Raw genomic sequence first — 13,812 nt, 5'->3', positions numbered from 1 at the left:
CACAGCAGCATGTCGCCCAAAGGGAAAAAGACATTTAAGCAATCGATGATGCCTGCGCAACTATTGGAAGGGAATGCGTTTAGATTCAGTGGGTTTCTGCACGAAATTTGTAGGTTCCCTGGGTTAGCATTTCATTCTGGTCGGATCATGCTTCAAATGATATGATTCCGTCAAAACTCACCAACAAGGGGGTAAGGAATTTTCTGTGTTAAACAGCAATTTCAAGAACCCCAGACGACGGGAATTAACGATGAATCAGCAGAATAATAATTGAATCAGCTGAAATCTAAACTCCAATTCTGGTGGAACTCAAAACAACAAACTTTCTATCGCAACGTTAACAATGCTGTAGAAATCTAACGCACTTTTCATTGCACCACCGAGCCGCGCTAGCCACAGTTTTACTGTACTCAAAGTTGTGGCTGTCAGCGAGAACATATAAGAAATCTCCAGGGGAGTTCTTCAATGAGATCTTTTATTTGCAGACAAAAAACCGTGACACTCATAAAGTAATTTCTTGAACGACCCGAAACTCAGGTTCCATGACTCTTTATTCCTTTTCTTTTATTATATTTTTGTTAGCTTACCTGGATGCCCAACTGTGTTAGTCAGAATTATTTCACTCCAAGTATCCAATAAACCACTATCGCTCTACTTCTGCCGATAGGGTTTTTCTATTGTCACGATTATGTATTTTACTGCCACCTCTGCTGCAATGATCTTACAGCCCAGACTAACCTGTCATGATTAGATTTTTCGCTACCCCATCTACCACAATGTTTTCCTGTCCCAAGCTGATTAAATATTTAATGCCTTTTCTCTGCTACAAGTGTTTCAAGCAGACTGACGCTACTAACTATCAATTAAATACTTAATGTCAAGTCCTAAAGATTTATTGTCACGACTTGTCCAAATCTGCAATGATGATATTTAGCTGGCAAGGCTGATGGTAATAATTGTTATTATCTCAGCCTGTCATAGTAACCATTCAACCCCAGTCTGACACTGCTAATTGGTGGAGGAGCATTCCACTATGCTTATCCCATCCAGCCACAGTGGCCCCATCCTGCCACAGTGACCTTTTGCTCGTATAGTATTCCACAGACCTCTTGTAACAGATCGACAGTAGTATCCATGCTTTTACCCACCCATGCTTTCTTGATCGGTATTTGCCACATGGTGTTCCGACCTTTGATCAGATATCTGTTTGTCTTCGTCCCATTTTCCAGTACCTGCTCCTTATCCATGTGTGCTCCAGCTTCTCAAGTATTCGGCTATATACTTCTGAAGTGTTTTGATGACTCATAGCTTTACCACACGTTCAGTGAGTTCCAATTATACAACACTCTCAGAATGAAAATGTTCTTCCTATATCTCCTCTGATTATCCTGCCTTTGCATTTAACGTCTATCTACGGTTGTAAACACTTTCCATAAGAAATTTCTTCCTATAACACGTATCTATCCCCTTACTGTACACCTTCAACTCTTCCGCAATCACTCTTCTCCGGTCTCAGATCAAGAGCCTGAGCTAAGCTGATTTATCTTCCCCATGACGAGATTGTCGTGCGGGAAAAGTACAGCCGATCAGTCAGCATCTGAGGAGCAGGCGAACCGACGCTTCTGGCATACGCCTTTCATCAGGAATTAGACGTGTAGGTGGGGGCGGAGAGATAAATGGGCGGCAGTTGGGGTTGGGTGGAAGGTAGCTGGAAAAGCGCTAATTGGATGGGGGCGAGGGAGAAAGTGATAAGTCAGAGGGGGAAAAGTTTAATAGGTCCGGAGGGATGTGCCGAGTTGGATGCTTCGGACTGTGATAATGTGAGGGGAGGGGAATTGAGGAAGATGTTGAAATCCACATTTATCCCGTATGGTTGCAGGGTCCCAAGGCAGGATATGGAGTGTTTTTTTCCCAAGCAGCGGGTGGTTACGGTTTTTTGGTGGCTTATGCCCGAAACGTCCATTGTTTTGTTCTGCAAACCACATTTCAGGGGAGATGTGAAATACTAAAGACTAAAAAAAGGACACAAAAAACTTATAGAATCAGAGTTAATGGAATTAGACGCAATGCAGACAGAAACCATTTGGCCAAATGAGTCTGCTCTGTGCCGCCGAAGAGATTCACACTCCCTCACCCTATCTTTCTAAACCCGCATTATTGATCCACCGACAAAAATAGAAATGAGTTCAAAAGCTCAGGGGGTCAGGCAACATCGTTGGAGAGAAATCAGAGTTAACATTGCGAATCAAAAGGTGTTCCAAGGAATGGCCTGTTGATCCCAAATGGTCATTCGGTTTCCCTGAGCTGCGATTCCTACTTTTGTCTTTGATTTTGTCTTTGATTGTACAGTCCATTCAGGTTTTGTTTGCCATCTCCCTGAAGTGCACATCTTTGGACATTGAGAAGGAATTGAAGCAGCCGGAAGAAAGCCACACGGAAGAGATGAGAAAAGGAGTGTGCAAATTCCACACAGTCAGTCACATAATTCTGGAATCGAATGCAGGTTTCTGGCCTGTTAGCCCTCGCAAGCTGCAAGCGCCCGTCCTGGATGCGAAATGAACCCAATCTCACGCAGTGACTGGCAGTGGTATTGCCGTGGTGTTCAATGCAAAAAGAAGCCTATGTATCAGTACTGGAAATCAATAATTGATTAACTATCCAAACTCTTTTTTTAAATCACTTGATCGACAGCCTTGTACGTCTTGTCGACAAAAATTCACATCGGAATACTTCTAAAAGATATGAGGATTTCTGCCTCTCCAACCTTTGCATGCACTGAGTTCCAGATTTCAACCACCCGCCGTTTCAAAACGAATGTCTGCGCATTCACTCAAATATTTCTTCCTCTGTTCTTAAATCTATTACCCCGTGAGTGATTTCTCCATTATGGGCAAACTTTAGTTTCAGTCTACACGATCCGTATCCCTGATTATTTTCTATATCTCAATTATGTCTCCTCTCGATCTCTTCTTCTCTAAGTCTATCCAGTCTATCCAATCTCTCTTCATAACAGGAGCTCTTTTCCTCAGACTATGTCCTGGTAAATCACCCCTGCATCATTGCCAGTGCTAATGTGATTGCAGAAATGCACACAATAGTCTAGATAGAGCCGAATGAGCAAGTGAAACAAATGATGTTGCAAACCGCAGAAAGAGGTCGTTTTGAAAAAAAGTTTCTTTTCCTCAGTGCTGCCCTGTGTTCTTTTCCTGAGCCTGAAGTTCCAATAATATCTGATCCATGCCAGTAAAAGGTGCTACTTGAACATTGATCTCAAAACCACGGTATCGAAATGGATTGACTGCTCTGAAGGTCGCAATGGTATGATTGAGGCATGTTCACCCAGCAACAGGGAGCGCAGCAGCACAGACTGAACAGGGTTCAATTTGAAAATGATTGTAATGGAAATGGGAGGGGGATCTTAAAGGAGGTCAGTGATTGTGAGAGGGAGAGAAGTCTCCAAGAATGGGTGAGTCTGAATTCTGACATTTATCTCAGAGAGATGTGTGAGAGAGGGGTTTGATGAAAAAATCATAATGTCAGAGAAAGTTTCATGTCAAATCACTTAATTCATTTCTGTGTTTCTTTGGCATGTACCACAAGGAGTTAAGATGGGTAGAACATTACATGCCGTAACTCGGATTCAATCGAGGTTCCTGTGGCCACAACGCACAACACTGAACATTATACGATCCCTGGGCCATGCAGAGATGCGTGTTTGAAAAAAGCAGTAACTACAGTGACATAGGGCATGTTAGGAAGAATGCAGAGACACAACAGGACTATTTGGCGAGCAATAATAGACATGTGACAACTCAGAATTGGCTGTATATTCAAATTGGATATTTCAAGAGGCTGAGTAAGTTCCATCGAGAACGGCATGTTGAAGAGTGAGGGTGATAGATTTTTACAAAACATCAAATTCTCAAGGGATACTGCAGGATATTATTGAAATGTGTGTTCCAACAGTAATGAGGTTTCACGATTGTTGCCACACGAGCTTCCCCACACAAGGAAGTACCCATTTCTACAGTGGATCACGTAATCCCAATTCCTCCACCCAGATTCAATGGTGCAGTTGCAAAGATCAAACGGGAAATTGGGATGGAAATGAGCACGTGAAGTTACTGTGTCGCACCAGTGATGCGATCGGTGAGCACATGGTCCTTCTATGATGATACAGAGGCGCATGAAATTCCGAGGCTGGGAGTTCTCCTGGTCAAAGGTGGGGAGGAAGGGCATATTTGTCTCCGGTTATTAGATTATTAAGGTACAACAGCAGCATTAACCCGCACTGCCGATTGTCTCAGTGGAAGTGTGCTGCAGCCTTAAGCGAGAGGTCGATGTATTGCAAGCATTCAGTGCAATTTTCCTTAACAATGCACTGTTTTGTTATTTTGATAGGTAAGAACTGTTTTTTCATCACATCATCCTCTTGCTCCCAGCAAACACTCCAGTACAGTGTACATCAGTTTCATTCCAACACAGCCACATGTCATATTCTCACTCCCTCTGAGATGATTGGAATTGCCAATGTCATTCTCTGAGATGGAGCAACGTAGCATTGAGATGGTAGTGTAGTGAACAAAGAAGAACAAAGATCACAGAACATATATAGCCCAGGAACAGGTCTTTTGGACCTCCCAGCCGGGGATGAACAAAATCAACTGTCTAAACCTATCACCCAATTCCTAAGCACCTGTTTCCATCTGCTCCCCATTTACTCACGCATTTATTAAGGCGCACCTTGATTGAAACGACCGTGCCTGCCTCACCTACCTCTGCTAGCAACGTGTTCCAGTCACCTACCACCCTCTGTGCTAAATACTTTCTACATCTATTTTCCTTAAACGTTTCACCTCTCAACTTGAATGTGAGACCTTTCATTATTGAATCCATTACCTGGGGAAAAAACAGCTCTATACACCCGGTCTTTACCCTTCAAGATTTTACAGACCTGAATCAGGACCCCTCAATCTCTTTTTTTTCACTGAAAACAATCATAAACTTCTTAACCTCTCTTCACAGCAAGCATCTTCCATACCAGCAACATCCTCGCAAACCTTCTCTACACCCTTTCGTAAACGTCCACTTCAACTGGGTAACTTGACGACCAGAAATATGCACAGTATTCCTAAACGCGGCCGAACCAAAATCTTGTACAATTTTTGCATGACCTGCCAGCTCTTACATTCAAAGCCCGGTCCTCTGACGACAAGCATGCCATTTGCTTTCTTCATCGCTCTATCGACCTGTGCCACCATCGTCATGGTACAAAGGACCTGAACTCCCATATCTCTCCGCTCATCAAATTTCTCCAAGGCTGTTCCGTTTACTGTGTCGTTGGTTCTAGAATTAGGCTTCCCAAAATGCATCACTTCACATTTGCCTCGATTGAACTCCGTCTGCCACTTCTCCACTCTACTCTCCCGTCTATCTATATTATTCTCTATTCTTTGAAGACCCGTATGCTTTCTGCTACTCACCAATCTTCGTGTCAAAAGCAAATGTAGTGGCGATATATTGGGCTAGCAACACTTGGAGACTGGAACATGGCAGCTGCTGGTATTTAAATCGATGAATAAAATCTGGAATAATAACCCCGATCAGAGGAACAGAGGCAAAAAGTTTTAATTTACTGAAAGCCCATTCATTCTTGTCCCTTGGAAAGGGGAATTTGCCAACCTTAATGAGACCTGCCAACATATCACTCCAGACTCACAGCAGTGCTTTTCAACGATACAATCCCTCTGACTCAGTTCAAGGTGAATTAAGAATGAACAACAAATAATGTTCAGACCATGATGGCCACACTTCGTGGGAGAATAAAGAAGAATAAAAAAAATCGTTCCCAAGAATTTCGATGTCATATGTTATTGCATTTCTCCCATTTCCTTCATTTCTGTCCAGGAGACATCGGAAGGTAAAGGTAATCTAATCGAGACAGTGATTGGTGAAATTCACTTTTTATGGCCCATTCTTATTATGTTCGCTCTTTCTCTCTTTTCAGCTATCTCTGGGAAGTGGTGGTGCACTAAGGCTGCAGTATGTTTGAAAGAGTAGTTTCGAATTGCCCTGTTGTTAGTTGTGAGATTACTTTATGCCGCATGCCCTCGTTCTGTCTCACATTTAGCAATCATGCTTCGCTGTGTCTGAACATGCATTTGGTTTGCCAGTTTTGTTTGTGTTCCTTGTTAAATGCTTTCTATTTTGCGATTCGCTCAGTACATTACGAATTAACAGGCTTTCTGAAGTAATTTCCAGCGGCCAACATCTTCAATTGAGGATCTGGAAACATTTCACGGAATATTGCCAGTCAGAACAAAAGTAGGAAAGTCCTTTGTTTCGGCAGTGTTTCACAATCCTACCTTTCCCGTGAGCAGTCGAACAGACTAAAAGATTGTGCCACAGTCTGCGATGCTAAAAAGTGATCCTTTAAAGCAGGTGTAATAAGCAACACAACGTTATTGGTTTACACTGCGTGGGAACAGATACTACAGTGTATGACGTCCATGCTCACCACATAGCCAAAATTAAACACATCCCATTCTCCAGCATTTGGCCTAAATCCCTCTAAACCCATTCTATCCAGAAAATCATCCGGTTACCTTTGCAATTTTCTGAGCGTAATAGCCTCGTCCACATTCGCGGGTCGCTTATTCCATACACGCACAACCTTCAGTGTGGGAAATGTGTCTCAGGTACTTTGTCAATTTCTGCCAAATCACCTTAAACCAATGCTCTCGAGTTTTCAACTCGCCCCAGCTTAGGGAAAACACGAATGTACTCAGTTTACAACCCTTCCATCAGATCATATCGCAGCCGTTACGCTGCAGGGAAACTTGTCCCGGCCTATTCCACCTCGCCCAACGGTCCAAGCATTAACGACATCCTTGTCTGCGGCTGGTTTCTGTGGTATAGTGGTCATCACATTCGTCTTACACGCGAAAGGTCCCCAGTTCGAAACTGGGCAGAAACTACTTTGTTCTTCAATTGCAGCACTTTACATGGACAAAAATTGAGCTTTCTTGCTTGCTTTCCCATCAACAAACCTGCCTTCGAATTTGCTTTAACAAATCTGCTCTCGTAGTGAAATGTAATGTAGCACAATTCCATTTAATTACTGCGCAAAGCATTGTAAAGTTTTTCTCCAACCTGGCTCTGATCATAAGTCATTCTGTTTGAGAGTGTAGTTACCGTGTTCTGATCCTTCCATAAAAAGCAGTTCCGCGTTTGCATTCCTTGCGCAGGCGACCGGTTCAAAGACAGGGAAGAAGCTGATGCGCTGGTGTCACAGTACACTACGGATTCCTGAACTAGTCTGTCTGTCAAACGTAGCCCAAAATCGTCTCTGAAAGATCTCATTTGGAAGTTGTCTGACGTTATTCAACGTGCGAGAATTGGCACCAGAGATCCTGAATCATGTTTTGGAGCAGTTCACACGTTAGTGGCTCATTCAATCAGCAACAGCAATGAAAGAAATTATGCTCTCCGAGGAACCTCTGGACCTACGCTTTCAAAGCACCGCTGGTATTAAGGTGACACCCGAGATCTAAGCCATGTTGGAACTGAAACGGCGGAAACGAGAGACAGGATGCAGAATGATATCGCACTCATTTGGTTTTCTTAAATCAATGACGGGCAGGAAACTGTAAACGGGCAGGGCGAGTGGGAAAGTGAGGCAGTTGCAGCTCTGGTGAAACTCCTTCTTTGTGAGTCACTCAGCAACAAGAGAGGTGAAGGTGACTCAGGCGTGAGAGCTCTTCACATCGAGAACAAAAGGCATTCAAGGGCAGTTAGCACCTCTTCCGGAGTGGGGGTGTGGTGAGGTGCTAACAGAACCTCTTGAATTCTGTACCTCCGGTTTTAGTGTGGAGAACATTCTTTGGGACTATTATTCTGAGAAACAGACACAGTGACTGAAACTATGCTGCACGGTATGATGTGGAACACGGCCTGCTCAGCTTTGTGCATTTTCCCTGTAGTCCCGTGTGTTTCATGTTCCGTGTAATCGTGAAAGTTGTCCTGTTTCGAGCAATGAGTGAAAACATTTAGCAAAGCAAGATTCGAAATTGCAATAAAGTCAAGCAGCTCATGGTTATTTCAACAATCCTTAACCTAACATATACTCACGCACTCACAGAGACATTTTTAGTTGAAAGAGTCTGAGAAGATACACTCAAGAGACCATTGATTTTTTTTTTGTCTGGATTGATGGGCTATCATTATCTGCTGCGAAATTCATATTGTAGCCAGACGCATGTCAGTAGCTGTGCGAGTCGGACAGGGATCATGGAACCCTTTTCATGTGACTTTTCATCTGCTGGTTTGAATCCCGTCATAGGCATTTATGCTGATCAACTCCAACAGCTTGTTAAAATGCTGTTTCGATCCCCGTTATATTGATGTTCAAAACAAAACTGCGGTGTGGGAATGGGCTGAATATTTAAAGTGTCTGTCCTGTCATGAACATGTTCTCCTCCCGCGCAGAAAATCGCAAGCAGCTCTAATGTTGCTTTGTTTTCCATGCAAGTTGAGTTTTTACTGGAACGGAATGGAGAATTTTATTTCATCGCTGTTGTGAAACAAGGTCCTGCGGAGACTCGACTCGTCGTTGTTTGGTTTTCTGGCCAATGGGAAAATCGTTCCCAAGAATTCCGATGTCATATGTTATGGCATTTCTCCCATTTCCTTCATTTCCGTCCAGGAGACATCGGAAGGTAAAGGTCATCTAATCGAGACTGTGATTGGTGAAATTCGCTTTTTATGGCCCATTCTTATTATGTTCGCTTCTTCTCTCTTTTCAGCTTTGTCTGGGAAGTGGTGGTGCAGTAAGGCTGCAGTATGTTTGAAAGAGTAGTTTGGAATTGCCCTGTTGTTAGTTGTGAGATTACATTATGCCTCATGCCCTCGGATTGTTTCACATTTAGCATTCATGCTTCGCTGTGTCTGAACATGCATTTGGTTTGCCAGTTTTGTTTGTGTTCCTTGTTAATGCTTTCTATTTTGCGATTCGCTCAGTACCTTACGAATTAACAGGTTTTCTGACTTAATTTCCAGCTGCCAAAATCTTCAATTGAGGATCTGGAAAAATTTCACAGAATATTGCCAGTCAGAGCAAAAGTAGGAAAGTCGTTCGTTTCGGCAGTGTTTCAAAATCCTACCTTTCCCGTGAGCAGTCGAACAGACTGAATGATTGTGCCACAGACTGCGATGCTAAAAAGTGATCCTTTAAAGCATGTGTAATAAGCAACACAACGTTATTGGTTTACACTGCGTGGGAACAGATACTACAGTGTATCACGTCCATGCCCACCACATAGCCAAAATTAAACACGTCCCATTCTCCAGCATTTGCCCTCAATCCCTCTAAACCCATTCTATCCAGAAAATCACCCCGTTACCTTTGCAATTTTCTGAGCGTAATAGCCTCCTCCACTTCCTCTGGTAGCTTATTCCATACACGCACAACCTTCTGTGTGGGAAATGCGCCTCAAGTACTTTGTCAATTTCAGCCAAATTACCTTAAACCAATGCTCTCGAGTTTTCAAATCGACCCAGCTTAGGGATAATACGAATTTTCTCAGTTTACAACCCTTCCATCAGATCATGTCGCAGCCGTTACGCTGCAGGGAAACCTGTCCCAGCCTATTCCACCTCGCCCAATGGTCCAAGCATTAACGACGTCCTTGTCTTTATTTTGTCATCAATTTATCGTGTCTTTTTTTGAAGTTTTCAAGATTTCCATTACGCTGGACAATAACGAGCTGTTGGAAACTGAAAGATAAAAGGTAGAATGGCTTCAACTTTCAGTGCTGGACACCACTGAGCCTCTGCACGGGCGGCCGCGGCTTATTTCTGTGCTGTAGTGGTCATCGCATTCGCCTTACACGCGAAAGGTCCCCAGTTTGAAACTGGGCAGAAACTACTTTGTTCTTCAATTGCAGCACTTTACATGGACAAAAATGGTGCTTTCTTGCTTGCTTTCCCACCAACAAACCTGCCTTCGATTTTGATTGAACACATCTGCTCTCGTAGTGAAATGTAATGTAACACAATTCCATTTAATTGCTGCGCAAAGCATTGTAAAGTTTTTCTCCAACCTGGTTCTGATCATAAGTCTTAGTATTCATGATTCGCTGTGTCTGCATATGCATTAGGCATGCCAGTTTTGTTTGTATTCCGTGTTAAATGCTTTCTGTTTGCGATTCGCTCAATGCATTACGAGTTAACAGGGGTTCTGAGGTAACTTCCAGCAGCAAAAATCCTCAACTTAGGATCTGGGAAAATTTCACGAAGTATGGTCAGTCGGAGCAAAAGTAAGGAAGTCGTTCGTTTCAGCAGTGTTTCACAATACTACCTTTCCCGTGAGCAGTCGAACAGACTAAATGATTGTGCTACAGACTGCGACGGCAAGCTCCGCTAAAAAGTATCCTTTAAAACCGGTGTAAGCAACACAACGTTATTGGGGGACACCGCGTGGAAACAGATACTTTGGTGTATCTCATCCATGCTCACCACATCACCAAAATTAAACAAGTCCCGTTCCGCAGCATTTGGCTCCAATCCCTGCAAACCCATCCTATCCAGAAACTCATCCGATTACCATTGCAATTTTCTGAGTGCAATAGGCTCCTCCACTCCCTCTGGTAGCTCACTCCATACACCCATAACCTTGTGTGTGGGAAATGTGCCACGGGGTCCTTTGTCAATTTCAGAGCACTCACCTAAAACCTATGCTCTCGAGTTTCCAACTCACCCGAGCTTGGGTAAGACACGTAAATACTCAGTTTACAATCCTTCCATAAAATCATGTCGCAGCCGTTATGCTGCCGGGAAAGTAGTCCCAGCCTATTCCACTTCACTCTACAGTCCAAACATTGACGACATCCTTGTCTATATTTTGTCACTAATTTCACGTCTATTTTTTTTAACTTTTTCCAGATGTCAATTAGCCTGGATAACAATGGAGAAAGAAAGGTGAAACGTAGAATGGCTTCAACTTTCAGTGCTGGATGCCACAGAGCCGTAGTGCGTCCAGTTGAAGCCAGTTTCTGTAGTGTAGTGGTCATCCCGCTCACCTCACACGCGAGAAGTCCCCAGTTCGAAACTGCTTCGTTCTTCATTTGTAGCCTTTTACACGGACAAGAACGGAGCTTTCTTGCTTGCTCTCCCATCTGAAAACCTGCCTTCGAAAATGCTCGAACAAATCTGCTCTCTTTGTGAAATGTGATGCAATTCCATTAAAATAGTTTGCAAAGCGTTGTAAAGTTTTTCTCCAACCTGGGTCTGATCATATGACATTCTGCTTCAGAGCGTAGTTACCGCGTTCTGAATCTTCCACCAAAAGCAGTACCGAGTTTGCATTCCTTATGCAGGCGGGCCGGTTCAAAGACAGGGAAGAAGCTGACGCGCTGGTGTCACAGTACACCACGGATTCCTGAACTAGTCTGTCTGTCAAACGTAGCCCAAAGTCGTATCTGAAAGACCTAATTTGGAAGCTCTCTGTCGTTATTCAACGTGCGAGAATTGGCAGCAGAGGTGCTGAATCATGGTTTGGATCAGTTCGCTCGTTAGTGACTCATTCAATCAGCAACAGCAATGGAAGAAATTACACTCTCAGAGGAAAATTTGGACTTGTGCTTTCAAAACGTCGCTAGTATTAAGGTGCGTCCCGAGATCTAAGCCGTGTTGGAACTGAAACGGAGGAATCGACAGAGAGGCTACAGAATGACATCGCATCCTTTTGGTTTTCTTTAAATCACTGACGAGCAGGAAAATGTAAACGGGGAGGGCGAGTGGGAAAGTGAGGCAGTTGCAGCTCTGGTGAAATTCCTTCTTTGTGAGTCTCTCAGCAACAAGAGACGTGAAGGTGACTCATGGGTGAGAGCTCTTCACATCGAGAACAAAAAGCACTCAAGGGCAGTTAGCACCTCTCCCGGAGTGGGGGTGGGGTGAGCAGTAACTTCTGTTACTATGTTCAGAAACTGCCTTTTCGATTGACTTGGACAGAAACTGCATTTCTAATAAGCACCATGGAGTTTAGCAAAATTTATTGAGTCGCTTCTTGTCGATTCCCACACAGGTTTCCAACTCAGTTGATATCCATGTGGCTCATGTCCAGGTCTGAACATCTTTGCAGTAAATTGCACGGTTAAGGTAAAACGCAAGGAAAGTGGCATCTCGAACAGACACAGTGACTGAAACTATGCTGCAAGGTATGATGTGAACACGGCCTGCTCAGCTTTGTGCATTTTCCCTGTAGTCCGGTGTGCTTCGTATTCCGTGTAAACGTGAAAGTTGTCCTGTTTCGAGCAATGGGTGAAATCATTTAACAAAGCAAGAATCGAAATTGAAGTAATGTCAAGCAGCTCATGGTTATTTGACCAATTCATAACCGAACATATATTCTCACGCAGTCACAGATATATTTGTAGCTGAAAAGAGTCTGAGAAGATAGACTCAGCTTACTATTGATTTTTGTCCGGATTGATGGGCTTTCGTTATCTGCTGCGAAATTGACATTGGAGCAGGGCACATCCCAGCAGCTGTGCGAGTCGGAGAGGGACTGTAGAACACTTTGCGTGTGACTTTCCATCTGTTGTTATGCAGGGGCACAATTGGAAATGCAAGAAAATGGGGAGCGTGGCTGGCTGATATTTTGCCGGCTGTTAGTGTGGCCGAGCGGTCTAAGGCGCTGAATTCACATTCCAGTCTCGAAAGGGTCGTGGGTTGAAATCCCACCACTGCCATTTCTGCTGATCATCTCCCCTGCCACAGCCTTGTGAAGCAAAAATAAAATTGGTTAGCTCCCAGGGGAATAGACTGTGTTGTGAGAACGTGCTGAATATTGTGAAGGTTTTCTGCTGTTATAGTGGTGTTCGCCTTCCTTGCAGAAAATCGCCAACTGTGCAACTGTTGCTTTACGTTCCAAGCAAGTTGAGACTGTTATTTCATCGCTGTTGTGAAACAAAGTCCTGTGGTGAGTCGATTCATCGTTATTTGCCTCTATGGAAAATGGCAAAATAGCTCCAATGCATATGTTATTGAACTTGTCCCATTTCCTTCATTTCCATCCTAGAGACATCGGAAGGGTAAGGTAATCTAATCGGGACTGTGATTGATGAAATTCACTTTTTTATAGCCCCTACTTGTTATATTCTTTCTTTCTCTCTTTTCAGCATTGTCTGGGAAGTGGTGGTGCACTAAGGCTGCGGTATATTTGAAAGAGTAGTTTGGAATTGTCCTGTTGTTAGTTGTGAGATTATTTTATGCCTCATGCCCTCGGACTGTCTCCCATTTAGCATTCATGCTTCGCTGTGTCTCAACATGCATTAGGTATGCCAGTTTTGTTTGTGTTCCGTGTTAAATGCCTTCTGTTTGCGATTCGCTCAATACATAACGAGTTAACAGGGTTTCTGAGGTAACTTGCAGCAGCAAAAATCCTCAACTGAGGATCTGGGAAAATTGCACGAAGTATGGTCAGTCACAGCAAAAGTGAGGAAGTCGTTCATTTCTGCAGTGTTTCACAATACTATCTTTCCCGTGAGCAGTCGAACAGTCTAAATGATTGTGCCACAGACTGCGAAGGCGAGCTCCTCTAAAAAAGTAATCCTTTAAAACCGGTGTAAGCAACACAAGGCTATTGGGGTACACTGCGTGGAAACAGATACTTCGGTGTATCTCATCAATGCTCACCGCACAGCCAAAATTAAACAAGTCCCATTCCCCAGCATTATGCTTCAATCTCTCTGAAACCATCCTATCAGTTTCTGGTGCAATTATTGCAATTTTCTGAGTGCAATAGCCTCCTCC

General features: G+C 43.6%; 1 non-coding gene across 1 annotated transcript; it reads left to right on the top strand.

Moving 5' to 3' along the window:
• The first annotated feature begins 6,903 nt into the window (after positions 1-6,903).
• On the top strand, positions 6,904-6,976 carry trnav-uac (transfer RNA valine (anticodon UAC)). The gene has a single exon. It is a non-coding gene; the product is annotated as a tRNA-Val (tRNA).
• The last annotated feature ends 6,836 nt before the right edge of the window (positions 6,977-13,812 follow it).

The sequence above is a fragment of the Hemiscyllium ocellatum genome, unplaced genomic scaffold, assembly GCF_020745735.1.
Source record: "Hemiscyllium ocellatum isolate sHemOce1 unplaced genomic scaffold, sHemOce1.pat.X.cur. scaffold_173_pat_ctg1, whole genome shotgun sequence".
In the NCBI taxonomy this organism is placed as follows: Eukaryota; Metazoa; Chordata; class Chondrichthyes; order Orectolobiformes; family Hemiscylliidae; genus Hemiscyllium; species Hemiscyllium ocellatum.
This window is presented reverse-complemented; position numbering and strand designations above follow the sequence as displayed.